Here is a 25647-nt window from a genome sequence, read left to right on the forward strand (position 1 = left end):
ACCCATTAGCCTTTGTAATTCGGTCTATAAATTGGTGGCTAAAATCCTCATGAATAGAATGGTTCCTTACATCTCTAAATTGATTTCTTATGAACAAGTAGCTTTTATCAAAGGAAGATCTATTAATGATCATGTGTTGATTGCCCAAGAAGTAATACATAAACTAAGGAATTCTAAATCTTCAAAAGGTTTTGTGGCATTCAAAATTGATATGGAACAAGCCTATGATTCCATGGGTTGGACAACCTTGGAAAAAGCTTTGCATTATTTCGGTTTTCCATATTACTTCTCTAAGCTGATTTTAAATTGTATTCAAAGTTCCAATTTCTCAATTTCTATAAATGGTAGCTTATCTAAATGGATTGAAGGTCAATGTGGCTTTAGACAAGGGTGCCCCTTGTCTCCTTATCTATTCATCATTTGTGCTCAATTGCTTTCTAATGCCTTCAAACAAAAAGGTGATGCATTGGGAGTTCGGGTTTCTTCAAATGGGCCTTCTATATCCCACTTACTATATGTTGATGACGTGATCATATTTTCAGAAGCTACATTGAAGGCTACCAAAGAAATTAAAAAAATCTTGGATAATTTCTGCAGTTGGATAGGTTTGTCTATCAACTCTAACAAATCTTCTATGATTTTCAGCAAACTTGTTAGAAGAAGGAGAAAGAAAGCCATCAACCGTTTGTTGGGTTTTAATCCGTAAATATATTAACCTTTCTTGGAGTTACTCTAACTTTAAGAAGGTTAGTTAAACAAGATTTTCATTTTATTATTGATAAAGCTTTGAAGATGACTAACATATGGGGAAGTAAGATGATTTCATTGGCTGGAAAAATTCTGTTATCTAAAACAGTTTTGCTTTCATTCACCACCTTTCATAGTACTAACTCTCTTGTGCCTAAGAGTATTCTATATGAGGTGGAAAAAATTTGTAGAAATTTTATTTGGAAAAAATCTAATGGAGACTATGGAATACACTTTGTTAATTGGTTAACTATGTGTTTACCAACCAAATGGGGAGGTAGAGCTCTTCACTCTTGTTCTACTAAAGTTGGCCCATTAAAATCCAAATTGACATGTAAATATTTATATGAGAAAGATTCATTTCTTCACAAAGTATTCTTCCCCAAATATGGAAATCTACTTGATAAGGTAGATTTGAAAAATTCTTGCTCTAATTCATGGAAAATCTTGAAGACCGGTGGTAAATCATTATTGCCATTTATTAGATGGAAGGTGGCAAATGGCATTGACATTGATGTATACAAAGATACATGGATATTAGATAAAAGTTTGAATAAGTGGCCAACATTCTTTTCTCCTCTAGAAGATGACAGATTTCCTGTTTCAAACATTATAGAGAATGGTAGATGGAATGTGGATCAAATGAGAAGGATTATGGGTGAAGATCTTGTAAATTTGATTTTACAAACCATTAACCTGTTAGATTAAGAAGATGATAAAATGGAGCTCTTACTTCAGGGCAATGGTAAATCATTATCAGCTATGGTTTTTGAAAATTCTGTAAAACACATTCCTACGGTTTACTATTGGAGATGGATAAAAAAAGAAAAACTCAGTCCAAAGGTGGAGACTTTTTGGTGGAGGATCTTTAATAATGCATTGCCTACTAATGATTTCCTGGAACATAGAAAATTGCAAATGATAAATCTTTGCCCAAGGAACAGTAATGTTGCAGAAAATAGAGATCATTTGACAGCTAATTGTCATAAGCTTAAGTAAGTTATTACTAAAATTAAAGAATGGGGATTTTTATTCAAAGAATATCATACATTGCAAGATTGTTGTAAGCATGTTTCTTCTCTAAATCCCTTTATGATCAATCTCTATTGTTCGGTGGTTTATTTAACATGGAAGTCCAGGAATAATCTTGTCTATAACGGAAAGGATGATAGCACATTGTTCATAGCTTCAAATGCAATAAGCTTCTCTTCAATCTCTATCCAAGGAATTAGTAAATACTCGGGTATATGGGATGTCAACCAACCTTCAAGGTTGTCTTTATCTCATTGGCACCCCCCTCCACCCGATTGGCTTAAAGTGAATGTGGATGCTTCTCTTCTCTCCAATTACAAAGCTGGAATTGGAGGTATTTTTCGTGATCATAAAGGAAGATTCCTTCTTGCTTTTGGTAAACCGTATATAGATTGGGATATCTATTCTTTGGAACTCATTGCTACTCAACTCATTAAAGAAGTAATGAAGGATTGGATGTTCAAATTCAAAGGTATTATCATAGAAGGAGACAATCATAATGTTATGGAATTCTTGAAGATGGAAAAACAAAAGGGGAAAACAAGGTATGAAGATACTTATCTTTTTGGAGATTTCAATAACGTCATTTTCAATTGTGTAGATAGAAGTTGTAACAAGTTGGCAGATTTATGTGCAAACTATGGTGTGATGAGCCATTTTATTTGGGATGACATTACTAGTAATAAGATTCCTTCTTTATTTTTATCTTTAATAAAGGAGGAATCTACTGCTTTGGCTCTTTAGATTGTAATAATTACTTTCTTCATTTTCTTTTTTTAATGCAATTTCCTGCATTTCCTTCAAAAAAAAAAAACGATAATGAACAATATCAAATGGATTTTTGCTTTCTTCTATATAAAGTAATTAAACAAAATTTACAGGTTGTTGAAAAAATTATAATATAATAGTATTATGTATAAGAAATATATAAGAGATCTATCTTATTTAGTTAAAGTGAAATGAATTTAATATAAAACCTGATAATGATGCCTGGTGATGGTGACCAATAGTGACGACAAACAGTAATGATATTATTATTTGCTGGTGGTGATGATGGTGGTAACTAGCCGTTGAAAGTGGTCGCAGTGATGATGGTTCTAGTGGCAAGTGGTGAAAAAATCAAAGTGTTATAAGAAATTATTCAAATCAACCAATTTCAAAAAATAAATTGAATGGTGAATTCATATTCAATGATTGTATCGATGGTCATGGTGGCGAGCGGTGGAGAATTTATAGAGTTTTAAGAAATTATTCAAATGGCTAATTTTGAAATGTACCAAAAAATAAACTAAATGATTAATTTAAAATTAGCAATAGGATGCTTCACATTTGAAGTACAACATATCAAAAGGCCAAATTTTCATAATTTTTCATCAAACAAAATTTCCCCGATCTATGTTTGTATTTAATTGATATGCTTGTTCACTTAAAAATATAGTAAAACCTATGATGCAACCAAGATTTGGAATATATTACCACACTAGCACTTGGTTAGCAGTTAAATTGTTATAGTATTATCAAATGGAAGGGATGAACAAATTTAATGAAGAACTCCTCTCCTCTCTTTACTTTCATTGAAAAGAGTGAGCTGCCCATACAGGCTTGTTTGCTCTAATGGTTTTCATATGAGATGGGCTCAATTAGCTTAGAAAAATATTGCAGTTGGTTGAGAGACATTCAAAGAGTCTGCATAAAAACCCAAGTCCAACCCTAGCTTATATGAGTATTTATATATACCAAGCTAAGGAGCTACTCCCACTAGTGCTGAGGCAAGGATGCCATTTCAAGCTTCAATTCCATTAAGCGATGGATGAGAAAGGAAAGGAAAAATATCTTAAGGTGGAAATTTAAGGAGCAATTTATTATGTCAATGGAGAATTTATTTAACTAAGGAATTTCAAAGTGGCAAACCTCTTGATTTGGTCAAATATTTATAGTAGAATGGTTCAACTTTCCAATCAAGATTTTTCCTTAGTTGATCTAGCTTTTTCTTTTTATTTTCTGTTCACCTCATTTATGTATGAGGTCACTAGGACCTACTTTGTTTTCTTTCTGGTGACCTTATGATTACAAGATGTCTATTTCCCAATCAAATAGGTCCTAGTCAAAATCAAGTCAAACCCCCATCAAATCCAATCCCACTTTCTAAATTCAATCTTTAGTCCCACTTTCAACCAACTTTCAATCAACCTTCAAACCATATCTAATCAATTTCAATCATTCATTTGACTGTCATTGATTTGGAAAATTAAAACAAAATAATTTAAGTGCAAAATCCAATCCATATCCAACCTCCTAAATTTAATCTCATGGTTATGGACCCAAGTCCTGAAACTCTATCTTAGTAATTTTCTATCATCTTGAAACCCTATAAACTGACCTATTATTTTGGGTCTATCAATTGCATATTATTTTCATATGTCTTCAAAGTCAACTCACCTAATTTGAACTCCTTCTGAGTTCTTTACCCCCCAAAATTCAAATGATTTCAAAAGCTTGAAAAACCTTCAAATTTTTATGTCCTATGCTACTATACTTGTCAATCTGTGGCATTTAATTGGGGACTCTCTCCGAACCTTCTAATAACATATATGACCTTTTTCATGACTTGTTGATCATTAATACACACTTTATTGGACCCAGTTTTACCTAGGGTTGACCAAGGGTCAAAATGACCAAAAGCCCTTTAAATGGGCTTTGGTCATTTCCCCAAAACTCAACATAGTTCAAACATATCAACCTTCAAAACCTATCCCAATGGATCCTAAATATCATTAGAAACACATTGTACATAAACCCACCCTTTGGTTCGACCGGGTTGACTAAGTCAACCCTTATTGTCCAAAGTGGCCCTTAGGGTTTAAACACTTACTTCAAACCAAATGAACTCTCCTTGACTTAGGACCACTTCTATTAAATTCTTATAATCAACTTAAACTTATTGGACCCAACCCTTGACCCTAGGTCAACTTAGTTGACCAAGTCAACTAAGTTTGACCAAATACACATATACCTTCAAGCCATTCAAACCCTCTGATTAAGGCTTTACCAAGCCTACCCAAATCTATGGGGTGACCCTTTAGGTCCCTAGGGCCCAAGACTTGGGACCACTTGGGTTACCAATTTGGCTTGACCAAAGTGCTGAAAAGAGGTCTCCCTTTAGCATAATTTCATTATAAGCCAAGTAAGATCAAACCAATGGTGGCATTTGGTCCCTGTGATCCAACACACCTTCCCTAATTAACCCAACCCTTGGGTCATCTTGGGTTAGGATTTATGCAAACCCAAAGTGGTCAAAAAAACTATGGGTTGAGCCATTTCTAAACCTAACTCTCACCAAGCCAAACCACCACATATATTAGGTAGACCAAGGTTCAACACCTACCCTAGTCAGACCAAGGTTCAACCCAAATTAATCATATCATATGGTTGACTTGGGTCAACCCCTAGTCTAGCCTAAAGTGGTCCAAACCCCTTTGACCTGAGCCATCTTCCACCTCAAACCTAATTTGATCCAATTAGCACTTATATTGGGTAACCTTGGACCCAATGCACCTTCCACCTCTATCCCATCACTTACCTGACCCAGGTCACACCCAAGTTTACCCAAATTATATAGGTTTGGGTTAATACAAGCTCATTTCAATAATTGGTCTACCTCCTACCTAATTGAGCTCATGAATGAGTTGGCCTAATCCCCAGCACCCTTTCAAGCTTGACCTAATCCAACCACTGGTCGGTGGCGGCATGAATGATAGAGAAACCAATATCGATGAGCCCCCTTATCCACGAGCTCCTCTCAAAGTCTTCCAAAGTCTCATTTTACTAGGCTTAAGCTTCGATCCTCTATGATGATGTCCTCTTTCACCTAGATGCCATATAATGGCTACCCTAATTGATCATGACTGTTCAAGCATGCAATCAACACTTGAGTATGGCACCCTCACCCAGGGTCTTATATTTGATCCTAGCATTTTAAAAACACTCCCCAAAGCTCCCTAAGCCTTCCCCTCTTTATCCCTAGCTTCTTATCCCTCATCAACCAGTAGTTCAACAATACTTTGGTGAAACCCATCTGCATCCCACTTGAAGTCCTATCTCTAGCCATCCTATGGTCTTAGTGTCTGAAGGAGAAGTCTTTGACTTCATCTCCTAAAGCTTCATGATAGAAAACCTATTAATTAGGGCTTTCTACACAGTGATAATCTATTTCTGAGCTCCTGGTTAGGTAGTGTTGGTATGAAAAGAACTTTCAACCCAATACAATCCCACCATTGGATTAAAAGTTCTTACCATCCTTATCCTTCCTTTGAAATTTTTTGAGGATTCGCTAGTGGGATTGTTCAGATCACACTGGAGAAGTTATGTGATTATGGAGACATGTCGGAGTTTAAAGACATAATAAGGATCATTGATCTCAATCAATGGTTCTAGTTATAACTTGTGGTCTTAAGCTTCTTTAAATCATAAACATTTGATCTTTCATCTGACTACCAAGGTTTAATTTGTGTTATCCAGTCACCCGCTAATCAGAGGGCACCGCATGGAAAGTGCATGGCTAATTGTGTAATTATGGATTTTATTTAATAGTAAGATTAGGGAAACATTGAAAAAACATATCTCCTCACATACTTTTCTAATTTAGGTCATCTTAGGCTCATTAGAAAGGTCTTAAGGAGACCTATCAAATCCTTGTGAAAGCATGTATGAAACTTAAATTATTATAGCTGGAACACTAGGGGAATTTTTTACAATTATGGTATCACGAGAACTCATTGGGGATTGAAATTTTGGGGGATTCATTTTGGTCATGTCTCTAACATGTCAAAAATTTTCCCCCCCCCCCCCCCCTGTTTAATTTAATTAAGGGATATTTTAAGTTGATTTGTGCTTAAGGGTTTGACCCTTAATTTGAAATCAACACATTCACCTATCCAATGAGATATAGAGTTTGAGTGTTTGTGTGTTGATCATGCTTAGGATTGGGAGTCTAGAGACGCTTATTTCATCTGCCTCTAAGTTTTGGATAGTAACTTATGTATTTTTAAAGGTAAACTAGTAGTTGCCTTTATTGGTTTGATTAATCACCTTAGCAGATCCACCATGGGCCCAAAATTAGTGGGCTTAAGATGAGTGTTTGTGTGTTGATCATGTCTCTAAGTTTTGAGATAACGTGATCTCATGGCTCAAGTTTCACTAGAATTAGAGCCCAATTGGTCCACTAACTAGGAACCCCAAAATCCCCTCCTAAATTTTTCTTAGAACCTTAATTATTTCATGATTAATTCAAGTAAAATTCTTCAAATTAAAATAAGGACTCTAATTACTAATAATTAAACTATTAATCCATGAAAAATAAATGCCCTATAATCAGACCTCTAATTTAAAAGTAATTTAATTTTTAATAAAATTTATAATTAATTAATTAAAAATGTTTAAAAAATTACAAAAAAAATCCATGAATACTTCAATACATCTTATTAGGTCATTTTTGACCTTTGCGAGTGATTACAAGAGGTTTGGGACTAATTTGGATCAAAATCTAAAACCCCCTTAATTATGCAATTTTAGAAAATCTAAAAATACCTTAACTTTGAAAATTCACTAGTAATTCTAGAAAATTCCAAATTAATCAAACTTAAATCTATTCAAATCTAATTAAAATCTAGTATTTTATAAAAATGTCAAAACTCCAAAATTTAATGAATGTCAAAAAGTTAACTTTTTAGTAAGTTGTATTTCAAAACTAGACTAGATCTTCAAAAATTCATAACTTAATGTAGAAAATTATAAATTGAGCAAAAATATAGTCTAATTACTCATCCTAAGGTCTAATATTTAATAAAAATACTAACATTTAAGAAATCACTTTAATTTTAAAATTCTATGATTAACCCTTTAATTAACATAATTAAATAACTCTAATAAATCCAAAATTCAATAATTAAACTAAAATTCTAAAAATTTCTAATTTAGACATTCAAATTAGTAATAGATCAATTGTATTATAATTCCTCAACCTATATACTAAACTAATTAAATTAACTTAATCAACCCTGATTACTACTCGGTAACCTAGGCCTATAAGGCTATAACCTTAGTCCCAAGGAACTTGTAATAAACTTCACACCCTTAGCGAGAAATGATGGTAGTAAATATTTAACCAATAAAATTTACCTAAATAAAGCTTTAATATTTTAATATTTAAATCCAAACAAAAATTTTCACTTTTAACCTTTAATGAACCTGAATACTAGAGAACTTTAAAAAATTACCTAGCTTGGGATCTACTCCAGCCATAGAGCCTTTTACACACACTTTAGATGGCTTCCTAGGATAACCAACTCTAGTCTAGGATAGGTCGGTGTTTACTTTTACTACTATGTATATGGTTTTTTGAGTTTTCATGTATATTGTATTTGAAAGTTGATTGATGTGAGTATTTACTTATATTAACTGAAATTTGAAATTGATGTGATGTACGGTACTTTACCCTTATGTTAGGAACAATCTAATGTTCATAAAATTTCCTATAGGTGGCCAAGCTCGTGCATGGAAACAAATGGGGGCTAAATTGTAATAAATATAAATGCTGCTGGTGCTTCTACTACTTAGCCTCCAAATAAATAGGAGTATGGCCAAGAATGATTTGCTTTTACTATATATATATATATATATATATTCATGGGATTGATTTGATTTTAAATACTTAGGATAACCCTGTAGGAGAGTCTAAATTTTTTATTTTAAAGTTGATGTAATTTGTCTAAAGTTAAGAGTTATGAAAGTTAGATGTTTGGGTCAGGATAAATATATTCAAATTGGAATTCCAAAGAGGAAAGGACATCCCTCGGTGGATTGCCCATTTCCATTTCAAAGCCCAAATTTGGATCATTTCACTACCCAAAGTGAAATGAATAACCTCCCCTACAGAAGAAGAGTTTTATTTTTCATTTGGGTTTCTAGCTACAACAAAAATAAGGAGCCCAAGAAAGGGGAGAATAAGTAGTTGAAGACAAAGAGTATCCCACTCAAAATCAACTTGCTATGTTCCTTGGATATAATCTAGGTTTATGGTTAGTGGTGCCCGACCACTATTAATTTATATAAATTCTAGGTTGTAATGAAGGGGAGTTTTTCCTATGGATATTTTTTTATATGAAATTAATTTGATTATTTATTATATTTATTTTAATTTGACAGCGATTAGGGTTACAAACTTTTCCTAATTTTTTGGTGATTGCATGTCATGTTTTTCTAGCTTGGATATGTGGAGGCTCGTGAGGGCTCGTTAAAAATATTTCTTCTCAAATATAAATAAGATCTATTGGCTAAGATAAGAACTCTAATGATCTAAGAAGTAAGATTGGGATTGCCAAAAGTTTGTAAAAACATATTATTGGCTTTGTCCTCCTTGTTAGGTACCTCCCCGCTTGGGGGTTCTAACAACCCACCTAGGCTTTGAGGGTGTAGATCTATCAAGGGGATGTTATGCAATCTAAAGGAAAAGAAAAAGTCTTTTTAAAATAGATTCATACAAATTTCATGCATTTAATTGAGTCGATCAGCATGCATTACCTTAGAAATAAGTTTAAAAGAGTATAAACTTTTAATCACATTTTCTTCCAATATTTTCACCCTTTACAAGTCAAGGGACCAATTAGCATCCACTCTAGATGCCTGTCCCTATTCTAAAAACATTTAACAATAATGTTCCTACCACTTTTTCATAAAAATAACTGGACTCATGGATTTAAATCGACTAGGTGATTATTTGGCTCCACAATCAAGGTTAGGGTAACTTTTGATTTTATATTGCATTAACTAGGTTCTGCCTATTGTGGTCTAGTGCCCAATTTAGATTTAGGATCCATCATTGATTTTGAATCTTAAAACCCCAACCTCTATGAATATAATCCCATATTTTTAATAAATTATTGAACCCAAAATTAAAGATTCACTCAATCTAAAATTTAAAGCCAAATACATAGCTTAGGTTGCGAAACTTTTCAATCATTTTAGAATCTCAAAGTGTCTCCTACTTCTCCTCCATTGAATCTAAAAATAAGTGCTCTAACTTGATCTAGTCTCAATTAAGATTCCAAAAGTTAATCCTTTGATTCTAATCCTTAAAAACTCTAAACAAATTTTATGTTGTTATTTTAATTAAGAGTTTTCGTAGGAGATGTAGAAGTCTCAAATTTTACTACAAGATAATTAACTATGAGATCTTGAACTCATAGTAGATTTTGAACCCACATCTATTTTTCAAAATTTAATTAGTCTACTTTGGGAAAATTAAATCAAAGGCGATCATTATCATCATATTCTATCAATCAATAATATGTGATATCGTTTCCCTTGGGAAGATATATCAACCGTTATTATGACTTTAAATATGAATATAATAATTTTTCATCTAGGTTATGAGAGTTAAATTCAATTTGAACTTTATTTTGGTCCTTCGGGATCATACGTAGTTCTTTCTTGGATTTCACTATTCTAATCGGGATGAAATTTTTAGTATCATTATCTAAACCAATTAAGGAATGATATCTTTGCCTCTCAGGGATAAATATTATTCATAGTGATGTGTTTGATTTTGAGACTGAAATCCTAAATTAAAATTCCTAAACAAAAATAAATTTTTTGAATCCCATTTTTTAGTACTTTTAACCCAAATATTTCTCTTTGTGAGATCTATTTTGCATCTTCTTATTTCTCATATGGATATTTCAAAATATTTTATGCCTTTATCCTTGGATAAATTCATGGATAAGTCATCCAGGATTCCTCCGAGTTCTATTAAAGCTTGGAATGGATAATTTACATCTCGTCAATCATCCCCTAAACCATTTTTGGTTTCTTTTGTTCCTTTGATTGATGATCTTGCTCTCTTTTATAAAGAGGATTTATCAGTTGCCTTGGTTAAGTGGGGTTTTACATTGGTTGGGCATTATTTGGGTAAGTATCATTATTTCAAAGCTTATATGGGGCGAAGCAGGACTAGGAAGGTAACTTCTCAGCCTTCTAAATCGTCACAACATCCATAAAGTAAAGTTCAAAATTCTTATAACATTCAAGTTATTTTTTATTTTACTATTATTCAGGTTTCTTTATTACAAGTTTCTAATAATTCTGATTATTTAGAATCTCAGCAAGATATCTTATCTTCTAAGAATTTTAATTTGAAGGATTCTGTATTTATCCATGAAAAATCTTTAGTTGATAATTTAGAAGTTCATACTTCTTATATAAAAAATTCTTTGCCTAATCTGAGTTCTCCTTAATAAGAGTTTTTAACTAATTTATTAGTAGATTTTGATGCTAATTTTGTTTATTCTCATAATATGTTTTATTTGATTGCTTTAATCTGTAAAACAAATTTCTTGTTTTGCAGAGTTTGGAGGATCATTCGGTTGATACTCTAACATATGTTTCTATTTCTTTCTCTAAAAGAAAGGATTTTATTTTGGTGGTTTATTATGCTATTGTGAAACATGTTCATAAGGTTCCTTTAGCTTCAAGAAAATCTACTATTTCTACAAATGCCAAGAAGGCACTTAACTCTTACATCAAGTATTATTGTTCTTTCCTAATAATACTTCATGGGATGTTACAGGGTGTTATAATATTGATAGAGTTATTTCCTGCAAAAATATTATCAAAAAATTGGATGCTAACTTCATTTATATTCTTGAAGCTAAAATAAAATTTGATCAAGTAATTGATCCTTGGTTTAATGCTCATCATGGACTCTATAATCAAGAAGCTAGCTTTAATAATTTTTTCTTCAAATCAATTTATTCTTTGTGTGGTTAGCATCAGTTCTTCTTCTCCTACTTTTATTACTGTTATTTAAGCTTCTACTTTAGCTATGGATAGGTTATATCTTTGGTAGTACATTCTTAATTTAGGTCATAATATCTCTACTCCTTAGATTTTATTAGAAGTTTTTAACTATTGTAGATTTGTTAATTAGAAATCTTGGGGTATATCTCTCCCTTGTGCCAAATTGTGGGATTTTAATAAATTTATTTTTAATGCTAGTTTGTATTATATGGCTTTTGTTGTTAATTTTTTCACTTGGTTTAATCAACAAGTGGAAAATCTTATTCTTATTAAGTTGGATAAGATCTTGGTTAATGGGAATCAGTTGGATGTCTTCCCTTATTCTTATTATCATGTGGATAGTCCTAAATGCTCAATAATAGTATGACTCATTGTATGAATAGATTTCATTATAAGAATTTTTGGTTTAAATAGCCAGAATTCTTGGACCTTGTTAGTGATGTTTTTGCTAATACTTATAATGGTAATTGTGTTAATGATTTTTATGGTAAATTATGCAATCTAAAAGGTTTAATCAAAGGTAAGTCTTGGGCTTCTTCTAAAGCTATTTATAATAATACTAAAATCCTTCTTAATCCTTAAGAAGAGTTACTTAAGAAGATTCAGGTGAATCCACTCTATCATGAGCTTAGTTTAGACCTGAAGAAAGTTAATGGGATGCTTAGTTACAATCAATCTTTATTGTCTTCTTGGATCTTGAAAAGAGCTAAAATGAATTGTCTTAGTCAAGGTGAAGATGACTTAGGTTTTCTTTATTCTAAAATTTTTCAAAGAAAAAATCTAAATAGGATTTAGATTCTTCATACTAACTCAATTGCTATTTTTTTTTTATTACAAAGATATTTCTAAGGCTTCTTTGAATCATTTTAAGATTTTTTTTAATGACCTAAGGCCAATTTTTTACCCCTCTTTTATCGTTCTGGTTGATAAATGTGTTCCTGATGTTCTTATGGCTACTCTTACAGCTCTAGTTTCTTATGGAGAGATTAAAAAGTTGGTCTTTTCAAGGTGTGCTTCTTCTTCTCTAGGTTCGGATTGTCTTACCTTTAAATTTTTAAAAAATTCATGGGATATTATTGGTTCTGGTTTTTGTAAAGCTATTCTTCATTTTTTTAAACATGTTATATGTCAAAGGCTACTAAAGACACTACATTACTCTTATTCTTAAGCATGCTAATGCCCCTCAAATATCTAACTATAGGCCAATTTCATTATATAATATTTTCTATTAGACTATGGCTAAGACCTTTGCTAATATTATAAAGGGGCTTATGACCTTCAGTATTCATTCTATTAATTTTGATTTTATTAAAAATAGAATTTCAATGGATAATATTATTCTATCTTTTAAAATTCTCAGAAAATTTAACTCTTCGAGTAAAGATAAATTCTTTTTCTCTAACTTGGATATTCATAAAGCTTTTGATACTATTTTAATATTTTCTTTACTCAAGAATGGCTCAGAAAGGTTTTCCTAACACTTTTATTTCTTGAATCAAAGGCTTCATTAATGATGCATTTTTCTCTATTGTTATTAATGGTTCCCTTAATGGGTTTGTTAACACATCTTCTTATGTTCATCAAGGTTGGCCTCTTTTTCCTTATCATTTATGTATTATTATAGATGCATTTTCTAATCTTTTAGAAGAAAAGTTGGACTCTATTAACTTTGAAGGGGTAATTGCTGGTGAGAGTTTTATATCTCATTTACTATATGTGGATAATGTTCTTGTCATTGGTAAAGCTACGCTTTCTAATGCTAAAAAAGTTAAATGGCATTTTGGATTATTTTTCAATGGCTTCTGGGTAATTTATTAATCATTCCAAGAGCTCTATCATTTTCTCTAAAGTTTGTTCTTTTCAAAGGAGGTTAGTTAGATTTTGGGTATTCAATTTTCCCAAATGCTATGAATTATTTAGGGTTGCCTATTTCCTATAAAAGGTTAACTTTGGTGGATTTTGAACCATTATTAAAATTTTTGCACTTCTAGATGGGTGGAAAGCTAAACTTTTTTCTTTTGTTGGCATAGTTCAATTTCTTAATTTTACTATTATTAATATTTTCCCTAATTTTATTAGAGGTCTCTCTTTGCCTAAAACTCTTCTTAAGTATATTATGAAAGTTTGTTCTAATTTCTTATTCTATGGTGAAGATTCAAGTATAAAATCTCGCAAGAATTTTTGGAAAGAGGTTTGTAGACCTTTTGGCCTGAATATTCCTAATCTTAGTGCACTTAATTTTGCTTATATTTGTTCTTTTATTTGGAGCACAATTAGTAATAAGGGCCTTCTTTCTATCTAGGTTAATTTTAAATACATCTCTTGTTCGAAACTTTGTTCTTATAAAGATTCTATGTTTTAGAAGAATCTTTGTATTATTGTTAGAGACATTAAAGATAAAATTTCTTTTAATATCTCTAATGACTCTAATGATTGTTCTTTATCTTTAAATTAAGATCAGTGGCTAAATGGGCAAGCTCTTCATGAGGTTTTTCCCCAATTCTCATGTAAATTTTTATGTTGGTTCTATTAGGGATTGGTTCTCTAATAATAATTGGATGATTCTTTCTTACATTCTTATTAATATTGGGTTTATTGTCTCGGCTATTTCTATTTAGAATGATGATTGTTCTAATATCTCTTTAGATGGTAAGGAGTATCCAACATTTAAATGTTCTATCATGTTTTTTATAATCATCATACTCAACTTGAATGGTTATCTTATATTTGGCACAAAATCTATTCTTTCATGTTTTCTAGCCTTACCTGGATGGCTTTGTTAAAAGGTTTAAAAATGATAGACCTCTTAGCTAAAAGGAACTTGATGTTCCTTCAACTTGTATCCTTTGTTCTAATGCTAAAGAAATTCATAATCATTTATTCTTTGAATGTTATTTTTCATTTATAATTATTGATAAATTAGTGCACGGGTTGAGTTATTTCATTTTTCGGCCTAATCATATTCAAAGTTTTGATTTTATTTGGGATTCAGTTTAGTTTTCATATGTCAAATTCTTATTTTTCCTTTCTATTAACTGTACTGTTTATTTATTTGGAGATAAGGAATAGGAGAAAATTTGATAAACATTTTTTTCTTTCTTCCACTTTATATAAGATTATTAAGCCTTTTATTAAGGCTAAAGCTGCAAACTAGGTTTTCTTTCAAAAATTCTATCATTTGCTTGTTTTAGGTGGTGTTGGTTTTGGGGTTTTTTTATTTTTAGTTTAATTTCTTTTTATTGGATTGCCACTCAGGTTTTTCCTTAGATGGAGAAGCTATTTTTTCTTTGATTGTTCTTTATATCCCTTGTTTTTTTTTTGTGTGGGTGTTGGTTACTTTGTCTGCTCTATTTTGTTCTTCTTGGTCAGTGATGATTGGGTTTTTTTTTTTTTTTTTTTTTCTTTTTGTTCTTTTGGATGGTTATCTTGGAAACTAGGTATTTCCCTTGGAAGGACAGGTCTAGCAACCATAGTAATATGTTGGCTAAAGGTTCCCCGACTATGAGGCCTTTTTTGGTCTTTTATTTTCTAAAATGTTCTCATTTGTAGTTTTTATGCATGTAATGTTGGCCTAGTTTTGGGGTTTTCTTATTTTGTTAGGCGATTCGATTGTTCTCTTGATCATTATTTTGGTTGGCTGGGAGTTATTAATCTCCTCTTGGTGGAGGAGATTGGTTTGTTGGCTCTAGTTCTCTATTGATTATAAACCTTATTTTAATTTCCTTTTGGTGTTTTGTCTAGTTTGAATTTCTACTTGGTAATGCTTGGTCTTGGCTGTTTTGAATTTCTGCAGCTACTTTTGGTTATTTGTTAGCTGTTTTCTCGAAGGCTTTGATGGGTTTCAGTTCCCTTCTTGATTTTTGGAACTTGGTTTAGGAATGGTTGGTTCGATGTTGATTATCATGTTTTGTCTATTTGTCAAATTTTTTGGTGGTGACTGGTATCAGCTTCGTCAATCCTTTTTATGCTTCAATTTGATCAAGTTGTTCTCTTGTTGATGGGTTGGTGGCTTGTAAAATATTGAGGATAGTTAGTTCTCTTTTGCTTTATTGAGCATTTCTTTTCTAGCATTTTTATTTGTTTTAGAGCTGGTTATTAGTTAGCTTTATGTTTTTTTCTTTCTCTTTCTCCTTTTGTTAGGTTTTTTTTATTTGATATGTTTTGTATGTTTTTATCTAATTTTTTTCTTACAAAACTATTATTTTGTCTTTTTATCTTTCATTTTGTGGAATGAAATTGGGCATGGTTTATCCTATTTTTCAAAAAAAAAAAAAAAAGGATGCTGATGGGCATGCATTCATGGAAATTCTAAGCAGCTTCTTATGGGCTAGTTCGAAGCATATAATGTTTAAGCAGAAAGATGAAATTAACATTGGGCATGGTCTACTTATGACCATGAATTAAACTAATTCAATTTTAATTAAGGTAGATTTATAAGTCTCCTAGGTCTCTTTCACCCAAATCTTTCCATCATTTTAACAGACTATGTTACCTAATTGGCTAAATCAAGCAAAATGATACCACATTGAACCCATGGTTGGCTTTGTTTGACAATGGATTAATTAAGTTTAATTATCTTTCCTTAGTTTACAAATTGCATGTAAAATATAATTAAGGTGATTTAAGATAAGGCATGGACCTACTTGTCCCATATGGATGGTAGATTGATCAAGCTATTTTGATTTTAGCCTACATTCAATCCTATTAGGATATGATTAATTATTGTAGGTCATTTAGTTCCCTAAGAGGCTTTAGTTTTATTTATCCATGATTTTATGATCTAATTAAAACATGGTTGGTTTAATTAAAATCTTAAAACTAATTTGGTAAACTTGAGTCAAATTATGGTCAACCTTAATCTTTGTTAAGTTAAGTAGGACCTTATAAGTGTCTATGTGCACGTATGCTTTCATTTTAGGACGTAATTGATCTTCAGTTAACGTAATTTAAGGTTCGTAGTCTATGAAGTCCTATATTGACCACGTTAGGTCCCATTGGTCCAATTTGGATTAAACCTAATCCAAAGTAGGATTTAAAAAGTCAACCTAAGCTAAGTTTATTCAAAATAAGTTTCATGTTCACCAAAATAAAGGTTGGAGGCATTGGCTGGCATAATTATAGTCTTATAGACCACTTTTGTCAAACATTGTAAAACTTAATTTAGATTTAGCATTCATAGGATTATAAACAACTCGACCTTTAGTCAACTTATTTGAATATTTAGAGTCATTTAGATGTTGTAATGTTTGTTTATGTTCTTTTAGATTTATCTTCGACAAAGTTTATTCTAAAATAGGTTTCACATAATTCAAAGGGAAAAATTGACTTCGTTAAGTCACATAAGAGTGTCTCTTATCATTTAGTATTTATGTGTATGGATTGGATTACCTTATGAGGTATAAATAGTTAAATATACATTTTAGATATACTTAAGGTTTAAATGAGATAGACTTGGGTAAAAGTCAAACTTATCTCAACGTGATAAAATAAAGTTTTAAGGTGGGGTTAAACCACTAAGAAACTTAGGTACTTACTAAGTTTTGCTTAACTAAATTTAATAAGCCTAAGATTAAATAAATTTTTGACCATTATGCATGTTAAGCCATAAGTAGCTCTACTTTAAACCATTAGGTTAACTAAAGGCTTAATATTTCTTCTGTTATCTTAAATCACCTAGCTTAATGTCCAAAGGGTATATAACACCTAATGTGGTTTAATTAGACATTGGGCCAAATTTCTTTGGTCAATCATAGGCTCAGGTACTATTAGGCCTACCTTTTTTTTCAATTAGGCTAGCCCTAGGGTAAGTTATTGGTTGACATTTTCTAATACATTATACCATAAATAACATAACTAATTCTATGTAAGCCAACTAACCACAACTAAATTGCATATGATGAAAGAGTGATTTAATGTTCATAGAGTAAACCAAGGTAAGTCAAACTTTACGTCTATTGAACTAATTTTGATGTGGAACAAGATGCTCATTGAAGAATAATTTGATAAACAACTAAAGTTCAAGGTAGGAAGAAGGTTGAGAGGATTCAACAATCTTGGATAATTAAAAAAAGCAAAATCCTTTATGTACAATTTTTACTTTTTGTGTACGATAAGCATTTTAAGGAATATATATTTATAATTTTTAATTTGTGGTTATAATTATAATCTGAAAAATGTGAAACTCAATATTTTGAAGTTTGAATTCAAGCATCTAGAACATGTTAAGACATGAGGATTAACTAGCACATAAATAAAAAAGATTACTCCAATGATTTTGTTGAGCTCATTTTTATATGAGGTTTTCATTATATATTCAATAATAATCAACCTTGAATCTTGCCATCAATTAATCCCCAATTTAATTTTCACTCCAAACCTCAATCTAGCCTTCAAACAAACTTGAATCTGGCCTTCAATCAAACTTTAATCTTATCCAATAAAAAAAAATCATCCTTTTGACTACTATTAATGTGGATAATTGAAAGTCAATCAATCAAACCCTAAGCACAGGTCAAATCTAGAATTACAAATCAAAATCCAAGGTAAATGGCTCATGTCGTAAAACCCTTTTTAAGTGATTTTTCAATCCCTTGAAAACCCAATCAAATGACCTCTGATTTACAATCTATCAATTGCATGTAGATTATGCATGTCCCAAGAGTAAACCCTTTAGAAAATGAATTGAAATTCTAAAGCTCCAAAACATTCAAATATTTACAATCTATGCCACCAGACTTGCCACTATAGAATTTGACATTGGGAACTTTGCCAAGACCTTTGACCATGTACATAGCCTTTGTTATGACATGTTCAACATTAAAATGCATTTTGGTGCACCCAGTTTGACCCAAAGGTTACCATGGTTAAAAATGACCAAAATGCCCTTTTAGTGTAAAATTGAAGTTTCCTCCAAACTTCAATATAGCCCAATAAAAATCAATCTTTGCAACCCCTTCCAATTCACCCTAAAAGTCATTAGGAGTGCAATAGACCTAAACCCAAGCCCTAGTCAGAACAAGTTTACCAAGTTAACCATTGTTGACAAATTGGCCTCTTAAGGGTCCAAATGACATTTTTAGGTCAAATGACCATTTCATTTCTTCAAATCACCTCCATTTGTCTCTACTGGTCAAATCAAACTTCTTGAGACTAATTCTAGTGCCTAGTTTGACCTGGATAACCAAGTTAACCTTAGTTGATCAGAGTAACCATAAACCCCATTTACACCCAAATAAGCTTCAAACCTTGTTTAGAATTCTTCAAATTCCATTTAATATCCACCATAATGGTTTGGACCTAACTGACCTCTTTGAACCAATCAATAGTTGACTTAGCCAACTAGACCCATAATTACTCTAAGTTAATCAATATGGCTTAATTCAATGCATTCAATCAATTCAACCTATTCAAACTTAACAAAACTTTCAAATTTATTCTATTTCATGACTTAAACTTGTCACAAACATTGGTGAGTCAGATCAAAGTGGATTTGACCAAAGTGAACCTTTTAAAGGATTATCAACCTTACCCATACATAAGTTTGTTCAATTAAACCTCAATAGAATTGCTTCAAACTTTCTCGAAATCACTTCAATAGCAGATGGTCACCATTTTTCATCCACCTCACCAATGGTTGATTATTTAACTATTCAACCAGTCAAAAAACCATTAAAACTCCATTGGAATTATCAACTCACCCTCTAAGATTCAAATATTCTACTTCAAAGCCTTAAAACTCAATCAACCATCGTGTGACTATTCTCTCCTTTCCACCTCATCAACCTATGACTAGTTTGACTGGTCAAATAGTCCATAAGTGGTTCAAATGGGCTAGAGTTATCAAAATCTCTTAATATTTATATTTCATTCAATCCTTATGGTTTAGCCTTTCTAATTGGACCTAAAGCTCCATTACAGGCATCTAAAACCAAGTCTAGCCCTTGTTTAACCTAAATGGGAAAGAGTGGTCCCCTAAATTTTTAGGACCCTTAATGGGAAAATAACTCATTCAGCCCTTTCCTATGGATGCTAACCATTTGAGACACATGCCTCTCATCAAAGGGAGGGCCATGATGAATCCCACTCCAAGTAAAACCCACCAAAGAAAGGCTATCGATGATGAGCTTTTCTGCTAACCTTCTCTCTAGTCCTTCTAAGGCTCAAAGCAAGAAATCCAGACTGTTTCGACCATTAGTTTCTTCAAGGGAAGTGTATGAGGATAGTTTACAAGCTCATCCTCACTTTAAGAACCTAAAACCATCCAATAAATCTTAGTAATATCTCAATCCTAGATTTCTACACTTTGGTTAAAATAGCTTTCTTTTAAGTTCATATTTGGGGTGTTTGAAAATTTTAGTTTTCTTCTTGAAGTTTTAATAAAATATTTTAGTCTCAAAGTCAAACATGTCATTTTAATGATATATCACCCCAAGATGTAAAGATATCATTTCCTAATGGGTTCAAATAATGAAACTGAAAATTTCATCCTGATTATAATAGTCAAATCCAAGGAAGAAAAATGTCTGACCCTGAAGGGTTAAAATGATGTTATAACTATATTAAACTCTTATAACCTGAATGGAATATAATTATCTTCCTATTCAAAGTCATAACAATAGTTGATATATCTTCCCAAGAGAAAAAGGTATCACATATTATTGATCAATCGAATATGATGATAATAATCATCTCTTATTTAATTTTACTACAGAAGACTAATTGAGTTTTGAAAATTAATTTTTGAATAGTATAAATGGGTTTAAATCTTCTATGAGCACAAGCCCTCATATTTAATTACATTATATGGAGTTTGAATTATATACAAATACTCTTGATTAAAAAAATGGAAGAAAGTCTATCTGAGAGATTTTGAGGAGTGATATCAAAGAAGGTAAATTCGGAGTTTCAACATGGATTAGATTGAATTTTGAGCACTTATTTTTGGAGGTCAAAGAAGGAAGGGTAGGAGGCACTTTGAGATTCTAAAATAATTTAGAAGTTCCCCAGCTAAATCAAAGTGTTGGGATTTAAGGTTTAGATTGAGAGGATCTTTAATTTGAGTTAAGCAATTTATTAGAAATTTGGGATTATATTCTTAAGAACTGAGGTCTTAATGTCTAAACCAACCTCAAAACCTAAATTTAAATTGGGCACTAGACAATTGTGACATGAATCTAGCTAATATAATGCAAGAACTTGGACATACCTTGGCTTGGATGGGGAGCCAGCTAACCACCTAGTCAATTAAAATCATTTATTTTTGTTATTTTTATGAAAGAGTGGTAGGGATGTTGTTGTTAATGTTTTTAAGAATTGGGACCGATGTCTAGATTAGATCCTAAATGATCCAATGACATATGCTAGTGAGAATGCTTGAATCAAATATAATTGAAATTTAGAATCATTTTAAATTAATTTTTAGAGTAATGCATTTTGATTGACTTGATTAAATGCATGAGTTTATCTGTAACAGTTTCAAAAAGGCTTAAAAAATAGTTTTTCCCTAAAAATTGTAAAACAGCTCCTTAATAGGACAGCTCCCTAATAAGTTAGGTGGCTTGCCAGAACTTGCAGGTGGGGAGATACCTAACAAGAAAGAGAAGTTAATTAATAAGATTATGCATACTCTTGGTAAACTTGAGCTCACTTCTTAGATCGTTAGAGTTTCTATGTGTAGCCTAAAAATTTTATATTAATTTTAAGTATAAAAGGTTTTTAGCATATCCTCAAGAGTCTCTGAACTTATCCAGGCTAAATCAAAACTCGACATGCAAATCGACAAAAAATAAGAAAAATATACAGTCCTAATTATAATCAAATTAAATCAATCAAATCAATCAATCAGATTAAATAAATTAATTAAATATCTATAGAAAATTAACTTGTTTATTACAACTCATATTTACAAAAATTTAAAGTGGTCAGGCCTTGTTTATTACAATAGGAAAAATCCACTGACGACAAACATGGATTCTAATCCTATGAAAGACCCAAGTGACTTTGAGTGGAATACTCTTCAAATCTTCACTTCTTTGTCCTTTTTTAAGCTCCTTGTATTCTTAGGGTGCATATATCCAAATGACAAGAAACACTCCCTTAAAGGTATGCTTTCTTTTCTCTTTATATATTAAAATTTATCCTAACTTTGGATGTACAAATGGAAGTAAACCCTCCCTAAGGGATTTTTCCTCCTCTTTGGACTGCAAGTTGGATGCTTGTATCCCAGCACAAAGACTCACTTTCACAACTCAAGACTTAATCCAATTACATCAAAATTTGAAATTAAAAATATAGACTTCCTATAGGTTATCCTATGCACTTTAAACTAGAATACATCCCAAGCAGTTTTATAATTACATTAAATTAAAATCACAGCCAAACTTAGCCATGCATTTTCTATTTTAAGGGGAATGTGAGTAATTTTAGCACCTGTATATATATTTATCAGTTTAAAGCTTTAATTTTGCCTCCTTGATTTATAGTCTTATACGAGTATAGTCACCTACCAAAAACTCAATGAGCAACTAGATTATTTTTAACCTAAGGATAATCTATCACCCATCATATCAATTCACATATTATAGTTAAAGTAAGCAAACACTCATATCAATCAATTTTCAATCATAACATATAAGGAAAACTCAAAAAACCTAGCACAAAGCAATAAAAAGTTAACATTCACCTAGCCTAAACAAGAGTTGGTTGTCCTGAAAAACCTTATAAAGTGTGTGAGATAAGCTGTGGCTTGGATATGTCCTAAATTGGGCAATTTTTTGAGGTTATCTAGTGTTTCGGTTTATAAAAGGTTGAAAGAGAAATTTATGTTTGAGTTAATGGTGATTTTTCACAGTTTGGATATTTTTGGGATTTTTTATAATTTCTTAATTAAAAGAGATTTTTATATTTTGATCCAAATCATTTCCAAACTCCTTAAAAGAACCCCCATAGGTCAGAAATGACCTAAGAGGATGTTACTAAGTGTCTTGAATTTTTTTTAGAAATTTTAAATATTTTTTAATTAATTAATCTAATTAATTAAGGATTTACCTTAAAAATTTAATTAATATTAAATTTAAGGTCTGATCATGAAGCTTTTATTTTTCATGGATTAAGGGTTCAAATATGAGAATTAGAGGCCTTAGGTGAATTATTAGGTTTTTATAAAAATTAATTAGGATAATAGCTTAATTCTATGAGGGGTTATTTTGGTTTCTAGTTGGTGGACTAAATGGGCACTAATTCTAGTGAAACTTTGGCTATGAGATCACCAGATCTCAGGGACTGATCTAACTTAATTTGGGCCTAAGTTGAATCCCCTAAGGTGTTTAATCAAACCATGAAAGGAAACCGCTAGGCTAACTTAGAAAAATCCTAGCTCACTACCAAGGGTAAGAGAGGGGGTGTAATTAGTGAATTTAAACTCCATATCTTAAACATAGTTAACATACAAAATTATAGATCTTAAATCTCATTGGATAGATCATTGCATAAATTTATAACTTATGGGGTCAAACCATGACCCCTAAGCCCTAAATTGACATGAATATGCCCTTTCATCACATCAAATAAGTGGGAGAAATATTGGGCATATGTTTAACATGCCCAAGACAAATCTTCCAAAGTTCCAAGCCATGGGGGCACCAAATTTAATCATAAATTCTAAAATACTATAAATGCTATTATTGTAATTAAGAAAAAAAGCATGTACAACTAGCTTTTGGAACCATAAGAATTTTAAAGATCTCCCTGAGATATTTCCAATGGGCCTAAGAACTCTTAAATTGGTCAAGTAGATTGGGAGATAATAATTTTCAAAGATCACTTGATTTTCCTGTGAAATTTAATGCCTACTTAACCAGTTAGACACGCATTTTCCACATGGCTCCTTCAGGTTGGCACGACAATGATTAGAAGCTGACTGTATAATGTAGATTAAACCCTAATTAATAGACTAATGATTAAACAATTAGTATTTAAGGTGGATCGAGACCGCTTGATATAATCAAAGCCGTTAGTTTAGATCAATGGCTCTAACTACATCTTCACCTCCCACATATCTCTATAATAGCATAACTTCTCTGATATTATCCGAGCAATTTTGCCAGTGAATTTTCACAAATTTTTACAAGGAGGATTAGGGTGGCAAGAACTTTGAATCCAATAGTGGATTTTATCGGACTAAAAGTTCCTTTCATACTTTATCGACCTAGCTACCTATGGAGCTCAAGTTAGAGTTCTCACCATGTATAAAGTCTAAACAAATTGTTTTTCCATCTAGAAGCTTCAAGGGGAGGTGGCAAACACTTTTCCTTTAACATCAGGTTCAGAGGATTGCTAAAGGTAAGAATTTTAGAGAAGGGAAAAGAGTCTTCACCAAAGTTCTCTTGGGATGATAGATAGAGAAGGCTAGGAAGCCAAGGGAACACTTTGTGATTGTTTGGATAGCTCTAGCATTAAATTTTGAAACATAGGGAATGAATTGGGATGTTTGGGTGAGGGAACCCTATTCAAATGACCCTCGTGGACATTAACAGTTAGGATGGCATTGGTGGATGGTGAGATGACTTCTAAGTGGGAGGGGATATCCTCCTAGTGTTTTGTTAGGCCAAAGCTAATTGGCTGAGACATTAGAATGACTTGGATAGGCCTCAAGATGGGAGGGTGGGACCACTAGAGCAAAATCTATATTAGTTATGGATGTCGTCGGCCATGGTATGGATTAGATCAAGATGGAAAGGCTGTTGGGGATCGGGTGAGCTTAATTCGATAAGAGGATGTCTAATTGCAGGAATGAGCTCCGGTTAACTAAAACTGATATGATTTGGTTACATTTAGGTGCAACATGGGTCAAGCCAGATCCTAAGATTTATGGGAGAGGTAAGTTGGGTCATTTAGAATCCAATTATAAATAGGATTAGCTAAGGGATGGCATATTTAGGTCTAACCCAGGTCAAGCTAGATCATGGGATTGATGTTGGAAGTGCATGAGGTCAAGGGGCATCAAATCCAAGTGTCAACTAGGTCTGGTTGTGTATGTGGTGGTAGATAGTTCAGGTCAAAGTGGTTTTTGGGTTGGCCTAGAAGTTGACCTAAGTCAACCTAAGGGTTGGGCTGGTTAGGGTAGGTGTGTTTGCCTTAGGGCTGGCTAATGGAGGTGTTGAATTGGGTTGGTGAGCTCTAGGAAGGAAAATCGCTCAACCCTGAGTAGTTTTGACTACTTTGGGTTAGCCCAAATGCCAACCTAAGTTTACCTAAGGGCTGGTTGACTTGGGTAGGTGCATGGGTTTTGGGGAACCCATTATAACTATTAATTTAATCTAATTTGGCTAGGTTTCAGATTTGGCACATAGGAGACCCTCTTTGGACTCTATGATTAAGCCAAATGTATAACTTAAGGGGGTCTAAAGCCTTGGGATCTTAAGGCAACTTCCCTAAAGACCTAATGGGTCATCCCATGGATTGGAATGGGTTTGGAAAAGCCTTGGTCAAGGGGTTTGAAAGGGTTGAAGGTATAGGTGTGTTTGGTCAAACTTTGTTAACTTGGTCAACCAAGTTGACCTAGGATCAATGGTTGGGTTTATTAAGTTCAAATTGATCATATGAACTTAATGGAAGTGGGCTCTAGCCGAGAGGTGTTTATTTGGTTTGGAATGGATATTAAAACCCTTAAAGGCACTTTGATCAACCATGGCTAACTTAGAATACCAGGTCAAACCAAAGGGTACGTTTGGGTCCAATGTGTTCTTAATAATGTTTAGGCTTCATTGTAATAAGTGTCGTGGTTTGATATATCTAGGCCATGTTGAATTTTGGGGAAAAGACAAAAAATTCCTTAAAGGGTATTTTGGTCATTTTGGCCCATGAACAACTCAAGGCCAAGCTGGGTCCAACAAAGTGTGGTTTATTAATCAACAAGTCATCAAAAAGGCCATGGATATGGTTAGAAGCTTTGGGGAAAGTCCCATGGTCAAATTACACAAGGTGGAATGTCTAATGACATAGGATATAAATATTCGA

Source organism: Dendrobium catenatum, unplaced genomic scaffold (assembly GCF_001605985.2).
Source record: "Dendrobium catenatum unplaced genomic scaffold, ASM160598v2 fragScaff_scaffold_546, whole genome shotgun sequence".
Lineage (NCBI taxonomy): Eukaryota > Viridiplantae > Streptophyta > Magnoliopsida > Asparagales > Orchidaceae > Dendrobium > Dendrobium catenatum.